At 42.4% G+C, this 13,204-nt stretch overlaps 1 protein-coding gene across 3 annotated transcripts in view; it reads left to right on the top strand.

Moving 5' to 3' along the window:
- znf438 (zinc finger protein 438) overlaps nt 1-13,204 on the top strand; it is a 52,469-nt gene that overhangs the window by 15,823 nt on the left and 23,442 nt on the right. The window lies entirely within an intron of this gene.

Genomic DNA, 13,204 nt, shown 5'->3' with positions numbered 1-13,204 from the left:
TTTGAACGGGCACTACAGTTCATCCGATCGACTTCAGCTCAAATCAAAATTGTAGCCTCCAGATATTCTGCATGTGAGGCATTTTTAGGGAACATGGGTAAATTATAGCTTCTACTGATAGCCTGCGTGTGAGGCGTTCAGAGAACATCAGTAAATTGTAGTGTCTACTGATAGTCTGCATGAGAGGTGTTTAGGGGATGGGCACTGTTCTCTCTAGGTGTTGAGAAATTGGTCTGTTTTGAAGGGGCACTATCTCCTCAAAGGTCTACATTATGTTGTATTCATTTGTACAAAAAGTAGTTGTGTAATTCTCACCTCCAGCCTGTCCCGGTGTGAAGTGGGTGTGCTTGTTGGATTGTCTGTTTTGGAAAGAAACCAAAATTGCTGGATGCAGGCCGCCTACTCTGATGGAAAGGTATGAGGGGAGGGGGTTTCAGACACTGTTCGGCAATCTGACAAGCACTTTGTGTGCAGTATAATGACCCCGACTCTAAAGGTGTGTTCAAACTGAAGACAAAACCAATTTTCAACTTACAATACTCACATAAATTTGACTATGGGATTATTCTACATTGTCCATGAAGTGGAATAAAGCTCCAGGATACATGAACTCACACAGAGTTGTAAATTTGTTTGTTCGCCTTCACTCATGTCTTTGCATTGATTTTATGCAATTGTGTCGCCTCTGAAATTCGCTTTGAATTCTGCCTGTATACACTGTAACACCATTTTTATTAGCTTCAAAAACAAACTTTGGATCTCAACTTTTATCCATCTTGGTTTTCTTTAGCCTCACAGATCTGCTAGTGTAGTTGTAGACTTTTGGTCTTGGTCACTGGGACTTACTGATGATGAGTGTTCTCTGTTCAAGGTACAAAGCAAACCCCTGTTTCCTGAGCTGTCTTGTGCAATTTGTGCTGAGTTCAGTATAGTGCCAGAACATTTCCACTTAAGTTTCACCTCAGTCTATATGCTTTGCCGAAAAAACACTCTGGGTCGAGTCACTGATGGGGAAATTCAAGCGAGTCTATGTTGAGTTAGAAGCCAATACCTTTTTTTTTTTTCACTGCTTTTCTTGTATTGCATTTAAGCCCTGGGACTTCACACATCACCTTTCAGAGTGCTGTTGTAGGTTGAGATCAGGCTCTCAAAGTCAGAAGTGTTACATGCCAGAGAAGTGAAACTGGTTATTTTCAGTTTCTTAAAAAGTCTTGATGTGAAATGACTAAATATAGCATTTGTAAAAATGTAGTTTACCTATAAATGCCAAGAGGCTCACTTTCAGGTTACAGTAAAAATCCGTCACATAACCCAAATCACTTCCTTTTCTCTTTCCTCTCAGGCAGGAAGGGGTTACTCTCCATGTTTCCTGTCCAATTCCCAGAGCTCCAGCTACGTTCTGATTGCTTTCTTGATGTTAAACATTCCCAGGCTCCTATAACCTTCTAGCTTGCCTCCGTCGTCCAAGAGCCGTCCCAGGTGAACGAGTGGGCGAACCTCCTGTTTTTAAGGATAAAATCTCTACAATTTTTTTTTTCTCACAGGGGGTGGGAGATACGGGGACTGGAGGGGCAGGGAGTTGTGTGATGGGAAAGCATTCTTTCTTTGCATTCCGTTTAGTTGGCGTAAGGCTGTGGGAAAGCATGTTTTCCCAACCACGCTACGTTTAAGACGGTGTTTCTTGTGAAAGAAGGCGGCATCCAGACTGGAAGTTGGATTGTGAGAAAGCAGGGCACACAGCCTGTAGTCTAATTATAAAGTGTGATGGAATACATAAATATGAGTTAGTCAACCTCAGTTGTCATCGGAACAAGCTTCTCAAACTCAAACGTCTGTTTCCTTTTCAAACGTCATTCCTTTAATTTTCCTTCCTCGGCTCCTTCCCACTCCCTTCCTTTCCTCTCGAGACACCTGATCGACGGCTGAGTTATGTTATCTCGTCTGAGTCAGCGGAGCCTTCACATCAGTCATAAAACAATCCAGATTGAGCTAACATGCCTGTGAGGAGGCTGCGGCGTGGATATGACCCAGGAGCAGAGCTGGGCCAAGCCGGACTATATTTAGCCCAGCGATGCTCAGGCTAATTGCCCTCCCAGGCCTAATCATTTCCAGGCTCTGCAGCTCACAAACGACTGGAGGGGAGGCCAAACACCCACTAACCTCATGTTAAAGAGATGTCAGCATCAATGGGGCTGTCAGTGCGCTCCACAGACAAGACAAATTAGCACAATATGCTTCCTCCTCGTATGCTATTAAGTGTTCTGTAAGCGGATTGTAGAGTCCAGTATTACTGTCTGTTGTAGTGTATTAATTGAATATGTTTCCCTGCTACTGGATCAGTAATGTGAAGAGGTTTGGCAGCATCCTCTACAGGCGACATCGCTGGGTTGTCTTCAGTTCATCCCTGCTATTGAGCAGGCCCTTGTGAATGGTAAATCCCTCCACAGCTGCATCCTACAGCCAGCTTAGCTGCTTTATGTGGGCCTAACCTCCGCTGAAAAAGAGAAATGCACCAGAGCCTCTGCCCTGCTAAACTCTCCTTAGCTGTAACGTGGCGTTGGTGGAAAAGTTTACTTTGTGCTCTGTGGTATTCGGTTCTCACCAACTCCTCCTGTGTGTGTGTGTCTGTGTGTGTGTTTGTGAGCTTCTGCGTGTGTTACTGTTCGTGTACAGTTATGCTGTTTCCTGTGTGGTTCCTGTCCCGAGACTTGCCCCTGGTTAAACAGCGGGCACATGATGGCATGGGTCAGGAGGTGAGGGTTTTGTGGTGAGGGGATGCTAGGACGAACAGGTCGGGCTCATTGAGAGGTTGCCTGTCTGCCTGATAAGCAGCCCCAAGCTTCCTTCCTGGTCTAGCTCCCAAAGGTATGCTGGGAAACTTGGTCTTTTCAAGGCCTTTTCCATTATGCACACCTGGGTTGAGACCAGGTGGAGTGACAGTTATGAAAATTTACAACATGAGGTGTATTGTTTGGCTATTACAGAAAAGGAGCAAATAATAAGTGAGTACTGTACACCAGTATAGCAGCAAATAAGAGCTGTAATATTATGCATGCAGCATGGGCAGTGTTTCTGACATCACAATCACTGGAGCTGCATCTAACAAGTTTTCTAACTTTCCAAAAACAGACAATCCTGTGATAGGCCAGGTGTGTAGATGCAGAGATGTGAATGTAGGTAGGTTTTAAACTTCTCTCTCAAGTTGTCTTTTAATATTTTTTATTACTTCACTTCTGTACAACCAAGTGCAACTGTGAGTGCCTTAGAGGAGACAGTCTGTGTGTGTGTGTGCCATTATCCATATTTGTCAGATTCATTGCCACAAGACTGCAGAAGTGCACAGAATTCTTGGAAAGAGATCAGGGAGGCAATGTTATGTCATGTTGTTCGACCAAGTTTGTTTCAAGCATACTGGAGCATTAACATCAATTGACAGTCATCCTGTGACTAAGAAGTCTAGCCTCTCTTTCAATGGGAAATCATGTCAACTCAGACATACAGTACATATCATATACATTTCATATTAAGGATTGCCACTAAATTTTACTCATTTAAGGAGTGTTAATATTTCTCCCTGATGCTTGTACACATTTCATCTCGAGACTAGTGAGATTACAATGGTCAGTGTTGTGCTGCAGTCCTGTTCACCTGCTGTCATATCAATTCTAAAGAGTTATTAAATATAATGAATTTTGAAGAATTTGGTACAGAATTTGTCGCTGTAGTTCCCACTTGTATGACATGTTCTACCATTTTTTCTGACCATCTTTTGAATTTTAAAGTGTTTTCTCGCTCCGAACATATCAAGTAGCCCATCTACATAGAAACTGTCTCTGATGGTGTCTGTGCAGGATCTAAGTGCAGCATTCAGCACTCTAAAATGTAGTAACAATGTGGATCATGTCACAGAGATTTAACAGTGATGATGACAGGCTTGTTAGTATTATCTGGCTGTGTGTGATTCTTTGGTAAACTTTGACTCAACCAAAGAACTCACTATCATGTTTAAACTGTTGTTGAGTTTAAAAGAAACTAATCAGGCTAGAAATGGGTGAGTTATCTTGAAGGTTGAAACCTGAGCTTGCCTCCTCAAAAACTCTATTTCTTGTAGGTCGTAGGCTGTACTTTTAAAAAGGTGAGCTCAGAGCCAGAGGCAGAGAAGGAGGGAGAGAAAGAACAAGTGAACTGTGTTTGTCAGCTTTTTAAACCCTGAAAATGATTCTTCTTCTACGCTCTTTATTCTAATGACAAGCTAATCCCCCTCTCCTGTTTCCCTCTATTATAAATAGAGCCTCTTATTTCCCCGCTCCGCTGTGCACTGCTTCTGAAAATTAGCACTCATGATGAGTCTGCGCTCTCAGCAATCAATTTGCCACACTAAGTCCCTCCAAAAAGGTTACCTGTGGCAACTGAGCCCCGGTCACGTAACTTTGAATTTGCCTCTCCTGCCAATTTTTATTCAGCTAATTAAATAAATGGCTCCGTCTGGAGAGTCAGCTGAATGAAATGTCAAAATATTGATGTCGAATAGTTACGTGATTTCAGGGCATTTGTCATAGGGAGAGGAGGGTGGCTGCTGGAGGTGGTGCACATGGATAAGGGGGTGTGTCTGCCCCGAGGCCACTTTAATGATATTAGTAGAGATCTGCTTATTTATGAGGCTGTAAGTTATTCATGAGCAGCACTGGCTATCCATCAAGGCTAAGTTGGTTTACTGTAGCCTGTAACCATCACAGAGCTAAGTAATGTGCTACCAGAGTATCAGATAATCAAATATTTGAAAATGTTAGTTTAATTTTTAGTGTCTTGTCAATCAGATTGAATACAGGATTTAAATGTTGATTGACCTGCTGCTCTTCTTTCAGTGCTGCATGCAAAAGACGTTTTTTTTGTTTGTTTGTTTGTTTTTAGCGTTCCTCTACTCCCCTTTCCTCTGACCTGCCTTCAGTATCTGACGTGTGGAGGAATGCTGCCTGCTGCAGGCAGAGACCGATGTTTTTGGTGTTGCACCTCCCATCTGCCTCCTCTTCTAGCGCCCTCTAAAGGCTTCAGTTTGCTTCAAACAAACTAGATTGTATACGAGTCGTCCGACTATGTCGACAGGCAAAAATTATAGTGTCCTCCTGGCTGCCTCTTCAATCGTTCATACAGTTACACACAGCATGTTCTCTGCCAGAAAAGTTGTTAGGCCTGGCGGCCAAATGTCTTGCCTGAGCAAAACTCGGAGGAGCCACTGAGATTGTCACTAAAAGGAGAGCAGCTGGTCCACCTTAAGAGAGCCTGAGCTTGAGAAGTTGTAGCATTTATTCACTGACAAATAGCTTCAACTGTACACACAATGCACAAAGCTAAAGTTTAAAACTATACTGCTAACTTCATACTCTCTGCTCCAGTCTCCAGCCTTACTGTCACACACCTGCTCACTCTCTCTCTCTCTCTCTCTCTCTCTCTCTCTCTCTCTCTCCCTGTACACTCACTAGGCACGCAACCTACGCATTGAGCTATTCCTTAAAGGAGCTACGCTACTTGTATAACACATTTCTAGCTTCAAAAACATCTTAAAAATACATTAAAAAAATTCCCCTAATGCTTAGGCCCAGCGGGCTGCCGGGCTCACAGTACACTTGAGGAAACCCGGCACAGTCACACCTGGAAGCTGCCCAGTACAACCACAGTCTGATCTGCTGACTTGAACTGACGACTTTATGGTCACAAGCTTGCTTCTCTAACCTTTAGGGGGGTTATGGTGCACACTTTCATACAGTTTCTCCTTGAAGGCATTTATGGTGTTGCACATGAAAAGTGATGGAAGTAGTTGTGTGAAGAATGGAAAAATAAAGCTTGAAATTGGATTTTTTTTTTTGGAAAGTTACAAAAATTGCCAGATGCAATTTTTAAAGCTGGGCTCTTTGTAGTGAAAATGCCCACTAAGGAGATCCAGCTTCAAAGGACAAACTGTAGAGAATATCTCATGTTTTTACCAGCAGCACACAGACGTTGACATTGGACCCTTGACCTTCTAAATCTCTCCTTGTGAAAAGTATGAATGCTGGATGTCAGATAATCAAAAAGAAAAATATGATTCATGGTCCCTTTTTGTTATTTAAGTTTCTGGAATATCATGTCATATTAAGTCCTATTCTAGTCAGGAAATATCACAAAATGTTAGGAATATCTAAGATTTTTTTATACGAAGGTCCTCTTTCAGAAATACAAGAATGTATTTAAAATATGCTCTGCACATTAATTGGATTATATTATGTTTTTCTACAATTTTGCCTACATATTTTTTTTCCCTCTCTGACACAACGCAACTGTAGTGGAAACCTGGCTGTTCGCCTCCTTAATACATTATCAGCTGACAAACAGCATTAACAAACCAGGAGGAAATCAACTTTTTAGGTCATGGAAGTGGTTCAACTCTGTTCTGAAAAGTCACGGGAAATAAATATGATTTTCAGATAATTTTCTCATGTGGTTTTGGTCATGATGTTTGACAGCACAGGAGTGAATTTGTTGTTGGATTTTCCTTCTTTGATGATAGGGGATGAAAATGACTTTGACCATAAAATAAATCCATGGAATCGAACAGGACTCCCACACACACACACACACACACACACACACACGCATGCCACCTTGTTGAGTGTTTGTGTGCTCCTGTTGGCGACTGAACAGGTCTGCGGTGTGTCTGGCAAGCTGCGGGGTCTCTGGGTTGCTCTGATAGCGGCTGTTCCTTTGAGGCCCCAACATGCTGTGGATAACGACACCGGCCTCGTCCAGAGTCTGATCTCAGGCCAGCGTGAAACGATCCAGAGTCTCAGCTGCCAAGACCCAGGCAGAATAAAGATACACCCGTGGTTGATTGGTTGAGCACATCATCAGACATACAACACGGGTTTGATAGTTGATAGCACCAGTCCTCCCCTGCTCTGCCTCTGTGCTGGCACACAACGATGCCTGGATGCACCCTCGGAGAATGAGCCCACCCTTCTTGTCTCCCTCGTCTCCCTTGATCTACCTCAACCAGCTCCTCTCCCCCCGCAGTTCCTCTCTGTTCTTTCTGTGTATCCCCCCCACCTCCTCCCCTCGACACTGTCTTTCTTCTTCGCCTCTCCCCTCCCAGTTCCTCGTCAGATCCACAGGGCCAGATTTTTATCGCTTTTCTGCGAGTCCTGCGAGGGGAACCTTGAGGGTCTCAGTGGGATCAATTTAAAAGGGAAGCGCTTGTCTCTCCTCCTCTCCTTGGCCCTCTCGGCTGATTGGGTCCGCTCGCCAGGAACTTGCAGGCTTTTGATCTCAACCCTCCCCCCCCCCTTACCAACCCACCCCTGCTCGAAGTTTTTGTCAGAGCTTGGCTCTGAAAAAAAAAAAAAATTCTGTTCCACTTTCTGAGAAATGTGGGCCCCATCCCCTTTCTTTGCACCTGTGAGAGACTGAGTAAAAGTTTTGTAAACCCACTGGGTGGTACTAACAATCTATGGCGTGATTGACTTCTCTTTGAAGATGTGAGAGCGATCCGTCTCTTCAGGTGGAGGTACACCGACGAGGACTCGCGGTCCTCGGGCAGCTCACTTGTACAACTGGTGAGAAGTTGCTGGGAGCTGCGATGCATAATTCACAGTGTGGCGAAGCGCTCTCTCTGTTACAAAGAGTAGAAAGCTACGTGGTGGTGCCCGGGAGCGTTCCCATGCTGAGCTGTGTTAAAGTCACTCCCTCCTTTGTACAGTATGAAGGAACAGCAGCCCCGCAGCAACAAGGACTACATTAGCCTACAATAACCAACCAGGGAGTGCTTTGTCCAGGGTTTCATGTTTTTGTTGGAAACCAAGAGCACTCTTCAAGGATAATTCTGGATTATTACTACTTGGGTCTTATTTTAGTAGTTTTGGCCATCATTTCTGTTGGAGATGAAGACGTTTTACACACTAAAGTAAAAGCTGTGATCTTGGAACACTGTTACCTCGCTATAACAAACAAGCCAGTTTAGCCACAATTATCACTACTGGTACCAATACTGATTCGAGATCCTAACGATACTTCTTTTTGATACTTGCCAAACTTTTAAATAATCCCAATATTTTATTTTACATCACTGTTTTGTGGGATTGGTTATTGTAAGGATTTATTGATATAACTGCTCTTATAGATAGTGCTTAATGGTCTGGTGTTTTATTAGTTCCTTTTGATTTTGGCGCAAGAAAAAGAAAAAAAGTTATGTTAATAACTTATGAGTTATGTTAAGTGATTCACTGCTGTAGGGGCTGGTTGTTTTCAAAGTCTGTAAGGTTTTACTAAATTTTAAGGGAAAAATGTGACATTTTTGGAAATAAACGTATTCACTTTCTTGCCTGAGTTAGATGCGAAGATTGATTCCAGAGATCTAATTAAACAAATAGGATGTAAGGTGTTGATTGGAGAGCTGTAGAGGTGTTGGTTGGCAAGTTTTTGAGCTTTGGACAAAGTTGGCTAGCTGTTTCCCCAAGCTAGCCAAGCTAATTGACTCCCAGCTCTAGATTCATAGTCAATGCACAGACATGAGAGCAGTATTGATCTTCCCATCTGTCAGCAAAAAAGTGAGTGGGCATATTTCCCAAAATACCAAACTATTCCTTTAACATACATGCCTAATTAGGGTAAACTGATAAAGTTAGCTTGTTCACAAAAATTGCTGTTAGCCTAAGGAGCTCCATATGGCACATTTATGCCCTGAGATGACTTTTGTTGTGATTTGGCGCTATATAAATAAAATTGAATTGAATTCAATTTATGTTATGTTTGTTCAAACAGGTCTTTTCATAAATTTCTTGCACTCTCTTCCTTACTGGCTAGTAATGTTGCACCTATGGCAATGAGTTTGAGTAAAATTGTGCGCTAAAACCATGTTTTCCATTCCTCTCACTCTCACCTGGTTATCTCAGTACAATCAGCTGGCCTTAGAATACAGGTTTTTAGTCATTTAGAGCAGGTCTCAATTAAGAATCAGGTTTCGGGGGCATCCCTACTCTGATAAGATTGCCTGTGTGTTTAATGACTGCATTTTTCCATACTCGGTAGTACGGAGTGATGCCCAGTCCTTATCCCCAATAAAATGATGCCCACATTTATGAAAATAAGTAGTAGTAAAACTTAATTTCCTTTAAAGACCCATGAGTGAAATCTTATGTGTTTGTCGTGTAATAGAGGTTTGATGAGGTATGGGTTGTAGAGACATGGTCAGTGTTTGGACAGGAGCCAGGCCCTCTCACCCTCCTCCTCCTCCTCTGTCTCCCGTCGGGTCACTGGAGGTCAAACAGGAGTTTTTCTTGTCCTACCTCACTGACCTCTCTTCTCTTGGGAAAAACTCCAGTCATGACTTGGGATTAAAATTCCTGGTAAAATTAGCCAAACCAGGCCACAGGTTCTCGTGTTTTTGCTTTTTCAGGCCATATCAAACGAACATCACCTAAATTCTTGCCAGTCGGATGAGTTCAACAACTTTTCTCAGCCCGCTGAGCTCCTCTAGAAAGAACCTGAAAGTTTGAGGCGGCTCAGTTGTGAGCGTCTGTCGCTGTAAAGCAAAGCACCCCTTATTTTCAGGGCTCTCAGGTCCCTCGGTGATGACATCATCGGTGAAGTTGTGCACTAATTGAGGTTTAATGCTAGAGTAGAGTGAGCAGGGCTGTAATTTTCCCGCCCCGGCCCTGGAATAGAGACGACAGCTTTTCATGTGGTCCGGGCTAATTTAGGTTGCAGTGCTGCAGCTGTGGGACACCTCACACTTTTGTCCTTTTCATTCTGCCCAGAAATAAAATAAAAAATATGGAAAAAGCAGCTTGTTTATGAAGTTATGCAAAGGACTTTGGCCTTGCCCAGATTCAGACTTACAGTAGGACTGATAGACTGAAGCATTAGTCAATAAACTGTCGATTGAGACATTAAAAGATCTGGAACGTTTCTTCCAATAAAACCTTAAACTGGAAATTAAACTTTTCAGTAATATTTTTTCCAGTGTCTGTTGCAAAACGACCAAAGTTGTTAAATAACCCTTGAAGAAATAAAGCTGTTCTCTCTGCTAAAGAGTTATACCAAACAACATATGTATGCAGCACGATGCAGTTTATATAGGCCTATGTAGATGGCGGAGTAAGAGCGGGAGGAAGCTGTAATATGCAGAATGGCATTCAGTGCATGTCATTATGATTGTATGTCCACAGAGCCTGGGCGTAATGACATTCATCCTCCCATCTAGGCAAACACACATACACATGCACACCGACACAAACATAGAGCTCTACCTGCTCTTTATCCCATCCGCCATATCAGGGTCTGTATAAACATCAGGCCCGTTTGAAGTGGAAAGCTTTAATCACATGTGTAATCATTGACATAGCTCGGTTGGTTACCGGCCTGAGAGAGGAGGGGCAGGAGAGGCCGTGGATACCAGCAGCTTGGTGGGCTAGGCCTGGACAAGATGAGCTATGAAAGACCCTCAGAAGACCGTTATATGTTGTCTCTAAGTGTAAACTACAAACAGCTCAAAGCTACTTTTTGATTTCTCAGACCAGTGCTACAGCATCAAGTATCCACTAACACTAAAAAGCAATCTCATACTTATTTTTCCCTCTTCAATATCTATGAGCTTCTTAACACCTTGTCAAATATTTAAATCCCATAAGTGTAAATAATTCACAACACAATGCGTTCACACATACGGACAAAGAGGCAGGCGCACTTTCGATCCACATGCAGCTAAAGATAATGCATGTTTGCACTGAGCACACAATTTACATATTCTGCTCCAAACGGGCAGTTTATTTTCTCATGTTATACCGGCACACAACAAAGACGGTTATTTTTCGAGCAATGCCTTTCCATGCGTCACGATTCTTATCCCAAGACCCAGTAACTCATCATAGTTTTATCGTAGAGAGTTGGTAAGACATTGGACGCAACAATCAGCTTTTCCTCTATTTGTTTGCATTACTTTTACATAGAGCGGAGTAGAAGACATCTATGTGCTTCTATTTCACAAGATAATCAAAAATGAGCTGAATTAATTGTCTCTCCTGCCCATCAGAGGACATTGCATTAAATCAAACTTTTCTCGACACCACCACATCTACACTTTGGAGTATATGAGTAGTGGTGGGCAGTGCTGGCTCGTTTTTCAAGGTTCAAGTAAAAAACAAAACAAAAGGTCTTTCCATAAAAATTTCTCTCAACTTTCGCAGTGAGGCTGTTCAACTTCATCCAGCAGTATAATGTGTTAGTCACTCAAATATGTGCAAGCTCACCTTTTTGGTAGATTACTTAGTAACATGAACGAGATATTTCCACTGTTCACCTCACAATCGTGGAGATTCATCTCAACCACAATTGCAAAATCCTCTCATGTTCTGTAAAAGGCTCTGCAGTGTTTTGGCACCTGATAAGTCTTCAAACTCCCAACATTTGGCAATCCTTTTGTATTTATTTTTTTATCAAATTTAGTCTGAATGTCCACTAATGGACAAAATCGTCAAATGAATAAGTAAATACACATCAAAACCATGTCTACATACCGACCGTTCAGACCGACATTAGGTCTGCATGAAATAACGCAGCCCTCTCATTCTTTTGATTGGGGGGGCGGTGTGTTGAAGCAGTGGGATGCAGATGCAGGGGTCTCCGACAAAACAATGCAGGGCCTTTAGGTAAAAAAAGTTGAACCAGGTTCAAGTTTTGTTGCAATATGATGTCATCCGGCAAGGAAACGCATACATGCAAATACACATTTCTGGTCAGGGTTCAACGTTAATGGGTTTTTTTTGCCTAACTGGGCAAGTGGGTCAGAAATCTACTTGCCCAATGTCAGTTGTTACTGGCCCCTATAGAGATTGTTATATTTATCAGCTGTTATCAAAAAACAGTGAAGATTAAGTAAGTAAATGAAACATAACAAGGACACAGTGTCAAAGATGCAAAGCAACAAACATGATATATGATAGGGGATATGATCCATCCCCTATATTTCTAGTCTTGCATCACCAGACTAATTTGTAAATGCGTATTAGTCTGGAACCTCTCAGTTGATTTTCGATTTCCATGGGGTGTTATCAACAGGTAGACCAAAATGCCTCTGGGCACAATTGGATAGACCTACAACCAATCAGAGCAACGGAACGTGTGACGTAGCGCTGAGATATGCAAGTTGGACAGTGCTTGGTTTTGGCTTGTCTTTTTTTCAACATGGTGGCCAGCTCACAAACTTTCTCAAATTACAGCTAAACAGTACACTGAAATATGTTTCTGAAAACATTTGAGGCGGAAAATAGACAATGCAGTAACAGAATCTTGATTCATATTTGATCAGCACTGCCTAGTTTGACAGTTTGATTGGAGTTTCGTGAGCCTGTTGTGTTGCGCTCTGGAGACTCTATTGACAATAGTCAAACGATGACAATCCCTGGACCTGCAGACTGTCAGACATCGTATCCCTGCCCCATATTAGATAAACGGTTGTGATTGGCCCGTCCGGTTCCAGGCCGAGTGGAAATCTGTCTGAATAGGAGAGGGGCCAGACGCATCTGCCAGAGCAAATAAAACATGAGCTCGGTAGATTTGTCTGGTTCCCAGGCTACTATATTTCACTGAACGCTAAATTCTTTTGATCAGCCCAGTTTCTTTCAAATAATGGAAAAGACTCCCTAATCCGATGGCAAATACATTTTTTAGACTCATTTCTTCCACTCCAAGCTTCCTGATTTCCCTCTTTAATGTTTCTCATTCTCAAGAGTATTTATGGTAGTGAAAAATGACACGCTCCACTGATTCCTCTATTTGACAGTGCTCACATAATCCTGAGGGATGTTTGTTTAACGCATCACGCTACTAGTCTACTCAATTCTTGATCGGCCAACAGCGTGTGCCAGTATTCTCCGACGTGTGCAAAGGAAGGGTTTTGTTTTTTTTCAACTTTTAAAAAAAAAAAATTTAGCACTTGCATGATCAGGCAAGTGAGTTGCTAGATTTACTAGCCTGATGCCAATGTGGCATTTTACTTGCCCCACTCAATCAAGCAAGATTACTTTATAACATGTATGCTGTGTTTCTACTGTTGACCTCATGGTTGTTGCGATAAAAATAACTTTTCAAGAGTTGTAAAATCCTGTCTGTGAGTATTACAAACAGCTGTGCAGTATTTTGGCGTCTGATAGCCCCTTATATGTATTAATCCATCTCC

This window comes from Thunnus maccoyii, chromosome 21, assembly GCF_910596095.1.
Source record: "Thunnus maccoyii chromosome 21, fThuMac1.1, whole genome shotgun sequence".
Classification (NCBI taxonomy): Eukaryota; Metazoa; Chordata; class Actinopteri; order Scombriformes; family Scombridae; genus Thunnus; species Thunnus maccoyii.
Note: the sequence above shows the minus strand (reverse complement) of the source record. Positions and strands in the feature narration are given on the sequence as shown.